General features: G+C 39.2%; 1 protein-coding gene across 1 annotated transcript in view; it reads right to left on the bottom strand.

Moving 5' to 3' along the window:
* grm3 (glutamate receptor, metabotropic 3) overlaps window positions 1-13,497 on the bottom strand; it is a 64,345-nt gene that overhangs the window by 31,660 nt on the left and 19,188 nt on the right. The gene's annotated exons all lie outside the window — the stretch shown is intronic.

Consider the following 13,497-nt stretch of genomic DNA (forward strand, 5'->3'; position numbering starts at 1 on the left):
TCCTGGCTCTTCGGTTCTTAATAGTCCTGATATCCGTGCATGTTAATTATGTTAATGAGGTATTTGGGTACTTTGGGGCTGTGTTAAAGTGTAATGTGGGTTTTTTTCCCCCGTCGCCGTGGCACCCAGACACCCCCGGCCTACGCCTTTCTCGGAGCCATCATTCATCTCGCTCGCCCCCTCCCTGCGCACAAGCCTTCTGTTCAAATAGTGTTGATAGATGCAATATTCCGTCTTTCTCTCTTTTTCTCTTTCTCTCTTTTCATGTCTCCCGCTCTCACCTCCCTCTCTTCTTCTGCTTTCTTGCCTCCTCTCCTTCTTTTTCTACTCCCCTTCGATCCTTACTCTTCTCTCTCTCGCTTTCTCTTTATTTTCTCAGTATTTGTCTCCCTCCTTCTCTCTCTCCTCTTTGCTGTCTTTTTCCCTTTCTCTCTCTTTCCTCCGCTCTGTCTCCCTCTTTATCACTCTCTCTCTTCTCTCAGTCTTACTCTTTCTCTGTCTCTTTCCCTCACTCTTTTCCTCCCTTTTTCACCCTGTGTCCATCTTTTTTCCTCCTCTCATTCGTTTTTATTTCACTCTCGTCATGGTCTCATCCTCCCGCCGCCTCTCTCCTCTCTGTCTTTCTTTCTCTCCTCATTGCTGTTTCTTTCCCTTTCTCCATCTCCCTCTTTTTTCTTCCTCCTCTCATCCCATTTTCAGTTTCCCCCTCCTCTCATTCTCAACCTCATACTCTCTTTCCCCTTCACTTCTCTTCCTTTTTCTTTCTCGTTTCTTTCCCTACCTCCTTTCTTCCCTCCATCCTCTTTTTTTTATTTACCCTCTGTCCGCTTCACTCTGTTTCTCTCCAGCTCTCTCCTCTTTCTTTTTGATCTCTTCCTCTACTAGCTCTCAAACCCCTCCTCCTCTCTCTCCTCTCCATCTCCTCCTCTCCTTGTTTTTCTCTTTCTATCTCCTCCCTCTATTCTCTCTCTCCCCCCACCTCTTCTCTCTCACTCTTCTCCGTCTTCTGCTTTCTTGTCCCCTCTCGCTTTCGCTCCTCTTCCGCTTGTACTCACTCCTCCCTCTCTTATTTCGCTTTCTTGGTGTCATCTCTTGCACCATGCATCCTCTTCCCTGTCTCTTTTGCTTTCTCCTTCTAACTTCCTCTTTATCACTCCTTCCCTAATCCCTTTTCTTTATTTCCTCCTACTCTCTTATCTCACTCTCTGTCCATCCTGTGTCTTTCTCTCCCTCCTTTCCTCTCTTTCTTCCTCACCATCTCACTCTCCTCTCTCTTTGTATCCCCCTCTATCCCTTTGTGTCTTTTCTTTCTTTTTCATCTCTGTCTTTACTCTCTCAACCCCCCCAGCTCTCTCCTCTCTCTCCTGCCTCTTCCCGTCACAACCTCTCTTTCTTTCCTTCTCTCTCTGTCTCTGTCTCCTTTTCTCTCTTCCCTCTAACCATTTCCATCTGTCCCTCTGCTCACTCTCTCTCTCCCTCCCTCCTCCCCCTCTCTCTTCCCTCTCTCCTCTCTCTCGTCTCTGTGCTAGTGCAGAGGCGGCTGTGCCTTGAGGGCCGTATTGAGCACAGAGCTTACTGCCATGTTTAGATGCCAGAGAGCAACCTTCACTCTTTTCACTCCTCCTCCCCCTCTCTTTTTCGCTATTCTCCTTCTCCTCCTCTCTTATTCCTCCTTTCGCTCTCCCCCTCCCTCTCTTTTCCCTTCTGCTTTCACCTTTCTCTGTCTTCCTCCCCTTCTTCTCCTAATTTTTGTCTCTCCTCCTCGCCTTCCTTCTGTTTCTCTTCCTGCTTCTCCTCCTTTTTCTCTCATTCTCTTCCTCTTCTTCTCTCTCATCCCCTTTCCTCCTCTCCTCCTCACTATTTCTCTCTCCATGCCCCTTTTCTTCTCCTCCTCTTCTTTCTCAGCTCGCTTGTCCTCCCTCTTTCTCTGTCTCTCCCTCCCTCCTTTCTGTTTCCCTCTGTCTCTCTCCCTTTCTTTTCCTCATCTTTCTCACTCTCTTCCTCACCTCCTCCTGTTTCTCTTCCTCCTTTCCCCTTCTTTCTCTCTTCCTTCTTCTTCTCTCTCCATCCTCTCTTCCTCCTTTCCTTCACTCTCTCTTTCTCCATCCCTCAGTCCTCTTTCTCCTCCAAGACTTTCCATCGCATCTGCCACTCGCCTTCTTTCTCTCTTTCTCCTCCTCCCCTTCCTTCTGTTTCTCTTCCTCCTTCTCCTCCTCTTTCTGTCCTCTACTTTTCTCTCTTCATCCCCTCTTCCTCCTCTCCTCCTTACAATTTCTCTCTATATACCTCTTTTCTCCTTCTCCTCCCCTTTCTCAAATCACTTGTCCTCCCTCTTTCTCTCTGTCTCCCCCTCCTCCTTCCTCTTTCCCTCCTTCATCTCTCTTTTTCCTCTGCCGTTCTCCCTCTTTCCCCATCTTTCTCGCTCTCTCCATCCCCTCCTCTCCTCCACACTCTCTCTCCATCCCTCTTTCCTCTTTCTCCTCCCCACTCTCCATCGCGTCTGCCACTCTCCCTCTTTCTCCCTCCCTCCGTCTCTTGTCTCTTTCCCTTCTCCTCCATCTAATCCTCCTCTTTCTTCCTCCTCCTCTTTGCTTCTCTCTCTCTATCCCTCTTTATCGCTCCATATCTCAACTCTCTCTCTCTCGCCAAGCTTCTGTCCGGGAGCATTCTGAAACAGCTCGGCCCACTCACACTTCACAAGGTTGCTCCTTTGCCATCTATTGATCGTCTACAAAGTCTTTCCGGTTGTCTACCTATCTTTTTTCCCTTTCTTTTTTTTCCTTTTCACACACTATCTCTCCCCATTCTTCCCCCGTCACTCGCCCCTTCCCCAGCTGCTTATCTTGTCACAGACTGAATCCTATACATCGTGCCGTGGCAGCACCTTGGTCCCTGGGTCCCTCTAGGCCTAGGGTCCATAGGGAGGGTAAATATAGTGACATTTGCATAGGCTGAATAAAAAGGGCAAGAGGCGTTGGAGGGCGCAGAAGTGGAAGGTCAGCATAAGGGTTGAGAAATGGTCCCTGTGAAGGACAATATAATTTGAATGATGAAGAAGAAATCCTGTTTAAAGGGCCCATTTTATGCTGTTTGCTGTTCTGTTATAATGTTATTTCCTCATCTTAAACATACCTGGAGTTGTGTTTTGTTTTATTCACACATGTTTAACAGATAAAAATGTTCTTCTCTCCAACAGAAAACACTTGTGATGCCATGTGGTCATACAGGAAGTGCTCCACTTAAACTCAAAGAGCTTTTACACCTTCACTAGAATAATTTGGATGATTTCAGCCCTAGAATTTCCAATCTCTACTGAACTAAAAGTAAAATGCATATGTCAATTTGAAAACTACCACTTCATGACATCACAAGTCGGAACAGAGCATTATGAGTTTTGAAGATGTAGACAGACTAATAATAAAGGTTTACACAAACGTGTGAATGAAACACAACTCCAGGTATGGTTTTAATGAGGTAACAACATTCTAACCTTTAAAGGAGACATACTGTGCAAAGTAGACTGTTAAGAGCTTTCATCCACCTTATAATTGTTTTCTCTTTTCATTTACTCACTCAGAATTGAATATAGACTCATTCAAGCATAAGCAATCTTTCCCCTGAACTCAAGATGCCATTGGTCTAAAGCAGAGGTGAGGACTTGCAGGTGGTGGCTTGGACTCAAGTCAGACTTGAGTCACTATTTTTAGGACTTGAGACTTGACTTGATAAAAGTGACTAAGACTTGGGACTTGACTCGGACTTGAGGCCTGTGACTTGAGAAGACTTGGGAAGCACTAAATCTGAATTCTTTCTATTCTGACCATAATGATTCACACAACTCTTACATACTCCTATGTAATTATATATGTATATATATATTATATATATATTTATATATATATGTATATGTCTATATGTATATATGTATATGTATATGTGTATGTATATATATATATATATATATATATATATATATATATATATATATATATATATATATATATATATATATATATATATATATATATATATATACATACACATATATAAATATATTTGCCTAGATTTTTTAAAGTACAATTTAGTTAAAAAATTCATATAAATTGCAAAAATTGAAGCTACTTTGGTTTAAAGACTTTATATGACTTGAAGCAGACGACTTGGACTTGACTTGGACTTATGGGCCAGTGACTCAAGACTCGACTGGGTCTTGCCAGTATTTGACTTGGGACTTGACTTGGACTTGAGGTCAAAGACTTGAGACTTACTTGAGACTTGCAAAACAATGACTTGGTCCCACCTCTGGTCTAAAGATCCTTGTTTTTTCCCCCTACCCCTTATGATCACTCTGAAAACTTTGTCTTTTAAAATTCTGGATAATGTTTACTGGCTCATCATATTTTGTTATATTTTGGTTTCGCAAACATATTTTTCTTGTTTCCAAAAGAAGTCTAAAACAATTCTAAGTAAACTTGCAATTCCTTTTAGTTGCTTTACTGGGCTGACATGTTAACACCTAAAATAAGTCTGCACAGGAGATGCTTGTGCCCCATTAGAGCCTGTAATGACCAGCCTAGCTCCCCTTTGTCTGTCTGCTCACACTATAAATACTCTGGAGTGGTCTAAACATCTCACACAAGTACAGGTCCTACAGTGTCTGAGCCAGGAGTCCACGGTGCTTCCTGTTAAACATATAGCTGTTATTCCTGAGTGTGGCATTAAAGTCTGCTGCCAGGCCAATTTACAGGTGAGATCTGTAAAGAGGTGACCCCACTCACAATAAGAATGGATGTTTTTAAAGATATTTTGAGCAATAAAAACACTCATATAATGCATCTTGTATAAGTTTAATACCATATTGTGGAACGATACAGGCAAAATAATAGCACAAAGTCACTCCCACTTCAGTGCACTACCACATTATAATCAGGGCGTATCCCACTAATGAAAATAGTGTATTGTTTTGTATTATGTTTTTGTACATTTATGGAAAACAACTAGGGGACAGGAGCATGGGAGACGTAGGCATTTGAGCTAAGCAAAAAAGAATCTTGCAGCTAATCGTAAGGAGGGTTTGAACTGCACGGGAGAGGCGGGCGTGTTTTTGATGAGAGAACAATGTTATAACATGGTAGAAAGCCCCCAAAAAGTTGATTTTTCATAACAAAACTCTCAGTAAGGCCATGACTCTGTGGGAAATATATGTCATAAAAGTTTATATGTAAATAAATGTTTGCCCACCTTCCTATTTTTCTGCCATAGCGTAAAAAGTGCACTGTGTAACTTTTCTGGTGGAGGGTCTGCCATCTGCTTGTCTCCATGGAGATGCTGCTTTGTCTGGAATGTCCTGTTATGACATCAAATGTATCCATCTTGCATTTACTCAGTAACATGGGTCTTTATTTACTTAAAAACCTACGTTGTTACTGTGAGTGGGCTTGCTTCTCCATAGATCTGACATGTAACTTGGCCCAATGGTATCACCTGCTGTCTCTGTAGAGATAAATGTGTAATGCCATACTGTGGAACATTCTCCATGAAGAAAAGCTAATGACACAGACTTCAAGAGAAAAGTTACACAGTGCACCTTTAAGATACATTTGTAGACACTTTGATGTAGCAGACATTGATTCCATTTTAAAATAATAATAAAAAAATGATCTTTCTTACTTTGTCAGATTTTTACAGTAAATAAAAAATAACATTAGCTGTCAAACAAGTTCATTTACTTACTAAAATACAAAAAACTACCTGGCCTAAGCAACATAATACTCATAGTGTGTCTAGCGCTGTCTTTCTGTACATACATTTGGATGGCCATATTGTATATTTTGGCAAACGTAAATGTGGATGCTAAAAACAGCCTCCATCTGTGAGAAAATCTGCTACGTTTGAGTTTCTTCACCGAGCGCTAATTTATGAACTGCACGTGTACAATGTGTCAACAGCCGGCCCACCCTCACATCTGCCGTGTGTGCCCCATTCATATATTTGATTATAGGTAAAACATCATATCATTGACACATATACTGGCTGTACATTGTGGTGATGTCTTAGTCTTGACAAATTTGGAAATTGGACCAAAGTGAAAAGATATAAAAATAATGGATTTTAAATAGATTTTGTCCTTTGTTGGTGTATTCAAAACTAACCTTAAAAGCCAGTGGAGTATAAGCAAAATTATAAAACATTAAGTAAACATTTATTTTATCCTTGGTGTATGGCAAGCCTAAACTGATATCTCTCTGTATTTTTTATACAGATGTCACCACTCCCTTTATCCCATCTCAAGTCAGAACTAAACACGGCCGTCCAATCAGATTTGTTTCTTTCAGTGACATTTTTTCAGTGCATTTGAAACAGAGGCGCTTATTGGGCAACAGTAGCTCAATAGTAAGAGCGTTTATCCACTGATCTGAAGATTCCCTCTCTCCACATACACATCATTGGTTGAGCGGTCAGATCCACTGACTCACAAGTTGATGATGTGATACCAGCTCCCACAGATGAATGCTGTTTTTGTGTCCTAGAGCAGGACATTTAACCCACCTTGTCTGCATACACTGTTGTTTGAATGGGTGAGTGGTTCCTTGATGTAAAGCCCTTAGAGTGCCTTGAAGGTGGAAAGCTCTATATAGAAATGTGATCATTTACCATTTATTGATCCCCCATCATTTTAAACCAAATCAAACTTCTCTCACCTAAAATTAACTGTTTAGTGCTTTGCTTTGATTGGCTAATCCACCTGTCAATCGTGCCCACCTGAGCTCTGCGGGATTCATCGGTGACCAGACTCATATCTTTATAAAGTATTGAAGAAATGTGTATTCTGGGTCTCAAGCAAGTACAAGTTAAAACTTTTGGAAATTCAGAAAAAACAAAAAACAAATCAACAAAAAAATGGGGGGCAGCCTATGGCCTATTAAAAGAGCAGATTATTTCTTTTGTGCATGTAAACACAGATCAAATTTTTTTTTATTTAAAAGTATTGAGTTATCTGATTATTTGAGTTATCTGATTTTGACTGACCATGTAAAAGTACCCAATGATGTCTCTACTAGGGTTGTCAGTATCAAAAACCAGATAGTATATTATATTTTCAAAACTAGATACTCATTTGAGCAGATATCGGAAAAAAGTCACATTCACAGACAGAAATGAATGTTACTTGAATAGCTTTAGAATTTTTTTAAGCTGTATGAGAACAAATATAATAGTATATAGACTAGTATACGGTATCCATTGACCATTATGGAACACACAGCTAGAAGGTCACTTGGTAATATAAAAGAAAGTACTACTAATTACTGTTGAAAATCACTATTCTCTCGTCTAAATAAACAGTGTTTTTTGTTATTATCATGATATTGCTATTGAAAATCGAGTCTTGTCCTTGTATTGATATTGAGTTTGAAATTTTTGTGACAACACTAGTCTCTACATGCTGGGGTGTAAACACGGAAGTTAATCTTATTAGCAAGCTATTAATTGCACCTCTCTCATCTATGTATTTCCTCAGCTCATTCAAATCTGACAAAACTGTAAAATATTTGAGCGTGTCTGACATCTCATTTAGGCAGAGTCGCACTAGAGAATAATGGATTTCCTGTGTCAATCGTGCGGCGTTGTCACATATGCTCTTTGACAAATGTACATTACCGAAGCCCGGGCCCCCATCTGCTGGAAAGTCTGGTATCACACTACTTTAATTTATGGGCTACAAGTGTCAAACGTGACAACATTACGCTTTTGTTCAACCCACAGATTCTAAAAATAGACCAGTGTGTCTAAGATTTGCAAGTATTTTCCATTATAACAATTCAGAAATGTATCAAAGTTGTTTTCAATTGAATATGTTTAAAGATCCTACAGTATATTACATAAAATGGATTCCTATGAGCTTAAAGCCATGTTATAATATTGTTTCCTCCTCAAAAATATACAGTTGTGTTTTGTTTCATTCACATATGTTTGAGTAATCTTGCATTATTAGTCAAAACTCGAAATGCTCTGTTCCACCTTTTGATCCCATATAGTGGTAATTTTCAAGTTAATAGCTACCTTTTACCTAGAGATTGAAAATTCTGGGGCAATAATTCTAATGGTGTATGGAGTTTAAAAACACAGTGGAGCATTTCCTGTATTACTACATGACATCACAAGGTGGAACAAAATGTTTTCTATTTGACAAAAAATAACTCAGCATAAATATACAGGATTTTTGTGTTAAACATGGTGTAAATGAAACAAAACACAAATCCAGGTCTATTTTTGATGAGGAAACAACATTTTAACAATCACAACATTTTAACAATCACAAAATAGCATAAAATATGCCCTTTATACCACTGATGATTGATGACTGCTACATATGCTTGGTTTTCAAAATGATGACAAATTAAGACCATTGCCAAAGCGATTAACAAATAAAAACTAAACCTTATCTTTTTAATTAAAAACAGCCTAAAAAAATATTGCATATTACAGGAAGTTGAAATCCATCAATAAAGAGATTTCTCTGATTTTGTACTTTTCTGGGCCTAATACATTCCTGCCAAATGATATAATGGATATGAACTGGGTTCAAACCACCAACCTCAAAGTAAGTAAGACAACTTATATTTTCTTTTAAATGCAACTAACTACCTTTGAAGAGTATCTTCTAATAACTATTTAAAGATTCAAATGAGCATGTTATAAAGGTATAAACTTTTTAATTAAAACTGTGTTATTGTATTGTGATGTATAATCAAATCATCTTTATTATTGTCTGCACTCTGTATTGTGCAGTCTGGGCTGTGCTCTATGCATTAAGAGTCACTGAACTATAAAACAGCATATACATATAGGGAAAATAAATCCTCACACACATTGATTTTCAATGTAAAGTTGTTTATGCATGCATCCTTTAAATGTATAGGCAGCGGTTTTATGAAATAATAAAATAAGCTCACAAACTCAGATTCTATTCAAACTATGGCTCACTGTGTGGAACTATTTGTCGTGGGTGATGGAACAGTTCACATCATCTTTACAGCTATCTTCATGGAAACAAATAGGTGAATAAAAAAAAAAAAAAACAAACAAAAAAAACAACTTATGTTTGAATGGATGAAATACTGTGAAACCTTCCAGGCAAAGTAATAACATCTCTATGGAGACAGGCACATTGTCAAAGTTACATCATGCCCCTTTAAACTACACGCAGTATGAAAAAAGTCTCATTCTTTATCTCTATCCACATACAAACTTCAGGTCAGGGACCCAGATCAATGGAAACTACTTGCATTGAGTAGACATGACCAAGCAGTATGCCACAGAGTTGTCAAAAGTATTGAAAATCAGATACTAAAAACTAGATACTCATGTGAACAGGTATTGATACTTAAGACACATGCACAGGACAGAAATTAACCTTTCCTTTAGAATGATATTGAGCTGTATAAGAACTAGAATAAGATCACATAGACTAGTATACGCCCATGGACCACTATGGAGCCTCATATTGACATTCACACTAGTCCTGGTATGGGCCATTTTCAGACAAATATAGATTTGGTTTGTTCCTATTCTAGTTAAGGTTTAGTCCTGGTCTAGTTTTGGTTTAGTTTCGGATTTGGTCCCAGTATAGTACCAATTTCAATGTGGTAATTGTGCCAGTGTGAACCATTTCATCCCCAAACTTAGTCATTCCTCCAAACTGACAATGTGTTTTCCAAGACGCTTTCCAAGTTTTTGAGTCGCGTGCATGAATACATCTTCTGTGTAAATAAGCCCATTTCACACCTCTCCTTCTCTTCTCCATAAAAAGCCCCTTAAACCTGCCTTTATAGCTCTACCGCCTTCTGCTCTGTGCTGTCATCCACCGCTCATCATTCCTGCAAACTCCACTCCGCACCGAAGTCCCCACCCCCCTCCTCCGCCTCTCCTCTCCGAGTGCTTTTTGGCGCTGAAATTAAGGTGAATTTTTCAAAGGCATCGCTTCGTTTTACCTTTTCCCCCCAACTTTAACTCTCTTATCTCCTCTTATCTCTCCACCCGCCAATTCCGAACTGTGCTGTTTTGATGCTCGCGGTCACGCTTTTTGGGAATAAGCTTTTTTTCCCCAAAACCTGTGTCAGTCCCCAAGACGCTGAGAGTTTATTTATAACTCATTGGTTTTTATGCGCCATCTGTCAGTCAAGGCTACCCGGCTTCTCCTTCACTCTTTTCCTCCTTTGGGTCCCCAGGCACAGGCAGACTAGCGGAGCAGGCTATTATAACACACATAATCTCATTAGCAGAGGTGGGTAGTACTGCGTTGTATTTAAAGCAGCATACTTATTTTTTTTTACTGATGTAACAGTACTCTTGCTTAAGTCAAGGTTTTAGTTACTCTTCCCACTGTAATAATCATAAGAAGCTTTACAATGCATTATTTAAGTGCATTATTTATTCACTCCACACTTGGTGGTGGTAAGCCACAATTGCAACTGTCCTGGGGCAGACTGACTGAAGCAAGGCTGCCAATCTGCAATGGCCCTTCCGAGCAGCCCCGACTTCACAAATGTAGTTGAAGTGTCTTGCGTGAGGAGACAGCTACAGTTTTTGCCACTGTCAGTTTTTGCCCTTCTGTGGCACCTCATATTCAGGCCCAGCTCTACTTAACTTCTGAGATCTGATAAAATGTATTTAAAGGTACTGTGCCTGAATTTTAAAGTATGAAAAACAAAACTATTTCATTTTAAATGGTTATTTCTCACTTACAATATACATTCTGAGCACCACTGAAATGAGTTTATAAGAGGTTTTCACAGTTCTAAGAGACAAGCTGTGTTTGCTGAGATAATAAAGTTAAGAGAGCTGTCAAGAGCTCCTCATACAATAGATTTGTACTGAGGCAAGAAAACATCTGCTCAAATACATGGAAAAAATCAAGTACAGGACCTTTAAGATTCTGTTCTTCATTCCAGTTACATACTTCAAATGATACATTTAAGATCCAGTCTGCTATATTATTTGAGCAGTATTTTCCAAAATACTTTTTTTTTTACTCTATTTCTTGAACCACTTCTTTGTACTTGAGTAATAGTATTTTGAAGCAACAATACTCTTACTTGAGTACTATTATTGACTACTCTACCCACCTCTGCTCCTTAGTGCAAAGCGGGAAAACCAAAAACATGGCTGCCCACTACATTATTCACGCTACAGCACCTTGTTCCTCAAAAGCGGCTTGTCAGTGATTACGCTTGGGTAATGGGTGTCAATGGAAGTGGGATGACGAGACGCTGTAGCAATTAAAGAGGATTTGAGCGTGCTGAGCGGGCGCAGGCTTTGAAGGACAAAAGACGGCAAGGTGTTCATGACGGGACTGTTAACAAGCTCTGACCCATTCTCCAGACTGGATTGTTATGAACGTCTTTTCAGTCTCTCATCTCCAAGGGTCTGTCCAGGTTTTGTTCAAAGGAAGCACAAGAAACTAGTCTCATACTGTGGACAGTGTAAAATGTAAATGAAGACGTGATGCAATCGTTGGCAAATCCCGTAAGACAAATACTTCGCAATGTCTCTCAGTAAATATTAGCATTTCAATGTGCTTTAAAGTGAGTATGGTGGAACAGGATGTGCATAATAAAGGACTATATTATCTTATGTTTAAAGGTGCGCTGAGTTACTATTTTTTCAGTAGTGGTTAGCCAACTGCTTGTCTCCATGGAGATTTTTTTGCTTTATCTGGAATGTTGCACAGTATGGCATTAAACTTATGTATATTGTGTTAACAGGTAACAGGTATATTGTGATAACAGGTTCTAAAAACAAGTGTGGGAAGCAACATTATTACTCATTATAAATACTCACATTACTGTAATTGAGTAGATTAGAGTAGATTTTTATGTACTTATACTTCTACTTGTAACTGAGTGTTATTAGCCATGTAAGTGAAAAAGATCTGACTTGTACTTTGGCCTAGTGGTGCCGATAAGTTTAACGCCATACTGTGGAACATTCTAGGCTAGGCAATATCATCTCCATGGAAACAAGCAAGTAGCAGACCCCGACCATACAATTTATTTGAAGACAAAATCAACAATCAACGTATTTAAACTTACTATATTACTAGAGCTTTCAATAGCTTGGTTTCACCTTGTGACATCATCAGTTGGTAATGCAGAAGACTTCACATTGCCTGCACTGCATCACAACTCAGACTAGCAGCTATTGTTCTTAACCTAATTGAATTTCTTTAATCCACAGTGCGACAGTGTGCATCTCGCTAATGAAACTACAGCATCATGTCATCAGGTTTGGGAAGTTGTAGTGTATTTTTTTGTGTCAGGTTTTTGTATATTTATAAAAAATTGTCATATGGGTGCATGAATAACGTAGGCATGTGGGCTGAGCGTTCCTCAGAAACTTACAGCTAACCACAAGGAGGGTTCGGGGCCAGGGAGAGATCACAAAATATTAAACCTCTTTAGGCATGTTTTTGATGAAGGTACAACATTATAACATGTTTGAAAGCTTCCCCATTTTAATAATGCAAAATGTCTTCCAGTATACACTGAAGAACTTCAACACCAAAATAGTCATATTTCTTCCTTCAAAGTCTTGTGTTCGCTCCAAACCACATGCTTTTACTGACTAAATCTTGATCTCAGTTAAAAGCCCCACATCGCAGAGAATTTGACCTCATTTCGGACCTCATTTATACATAGTACCCCCTTCAGGCCCAAAGTAGCTGGGTTTGGACTGGTGCAAAGTTTTACATCAAATTCTGCCTAGAAGCACCATAACAGCAGTCATTTATCACAAACAAAGCAGACCAGGGAGTGATGGATGGAGGGGAGACAGACAGCAACCTTCCCCTTTGGATTGGGCAGGTGTGGATACGTGCCATTACCCATGCCCAGACGTCAACACAATGCCACACACTACTGCTCCTGGAGATACTTAGTGAACCCCAATATTGCAAATTCTAAACATGTACTTATTTATCAATTGAAAGGTGAGTCTGGGGGCTATCTCTCCTTGCAAAATTTGAATGATTTTATTTTGTATGATGATGGAGTTTAGACAATCATAAATATTTTTAGAAGTTTCTCAAACATTGCCAATGTACCTCCAAAGAAAATATTTTAGCTTCTGAGTACCACTGGATCCAACCCAGATCGAAAATGGACTACTGGAAATTGGACTACTCTAGGTTTTTGGCCATATTACATAAAAAAAAACCCACAACCAACCAACCAAACAAACAAACAAAAAAACACATTTATTACACTCGTTCTAAATAGTAACCCAAGGGAGGAATTAAAATGACTGTAATTCAGCAAATTTTTGAAATGCAGAGGCACTGCGAATGATGGAAGGAGCTCACATACCAATAGTAGAAGTAGAAGTAGTAGAAGTAGTTTGAGAAACATTGACCTAATACATATAATAACAGGAAAAGTCATTACGGCAACTACTACTGTTGATAATTATGAAGAATATACTTTTGCAAAATACAACCAA

The sequence above is a fragment of the Boleophthalmus pectinirostris genome, unplaced genomic scaffold (genome assembly GCF_026225935.1).
Source record: "Boleophthalmus pectinirostris isolate CB_2022bp ecotype Guang Dong unplaced genomic scaffold, ASM2622593v1 HiC_scaffold_2, whole genome shotgun sequence".
Lineage (NCBI taxonomy): Eukaryota > Metazoa > Chordata > Actinopteri > Gobiiformes > Gobiidae > Boleophthalmus > Boleophthalmus pectinirostris.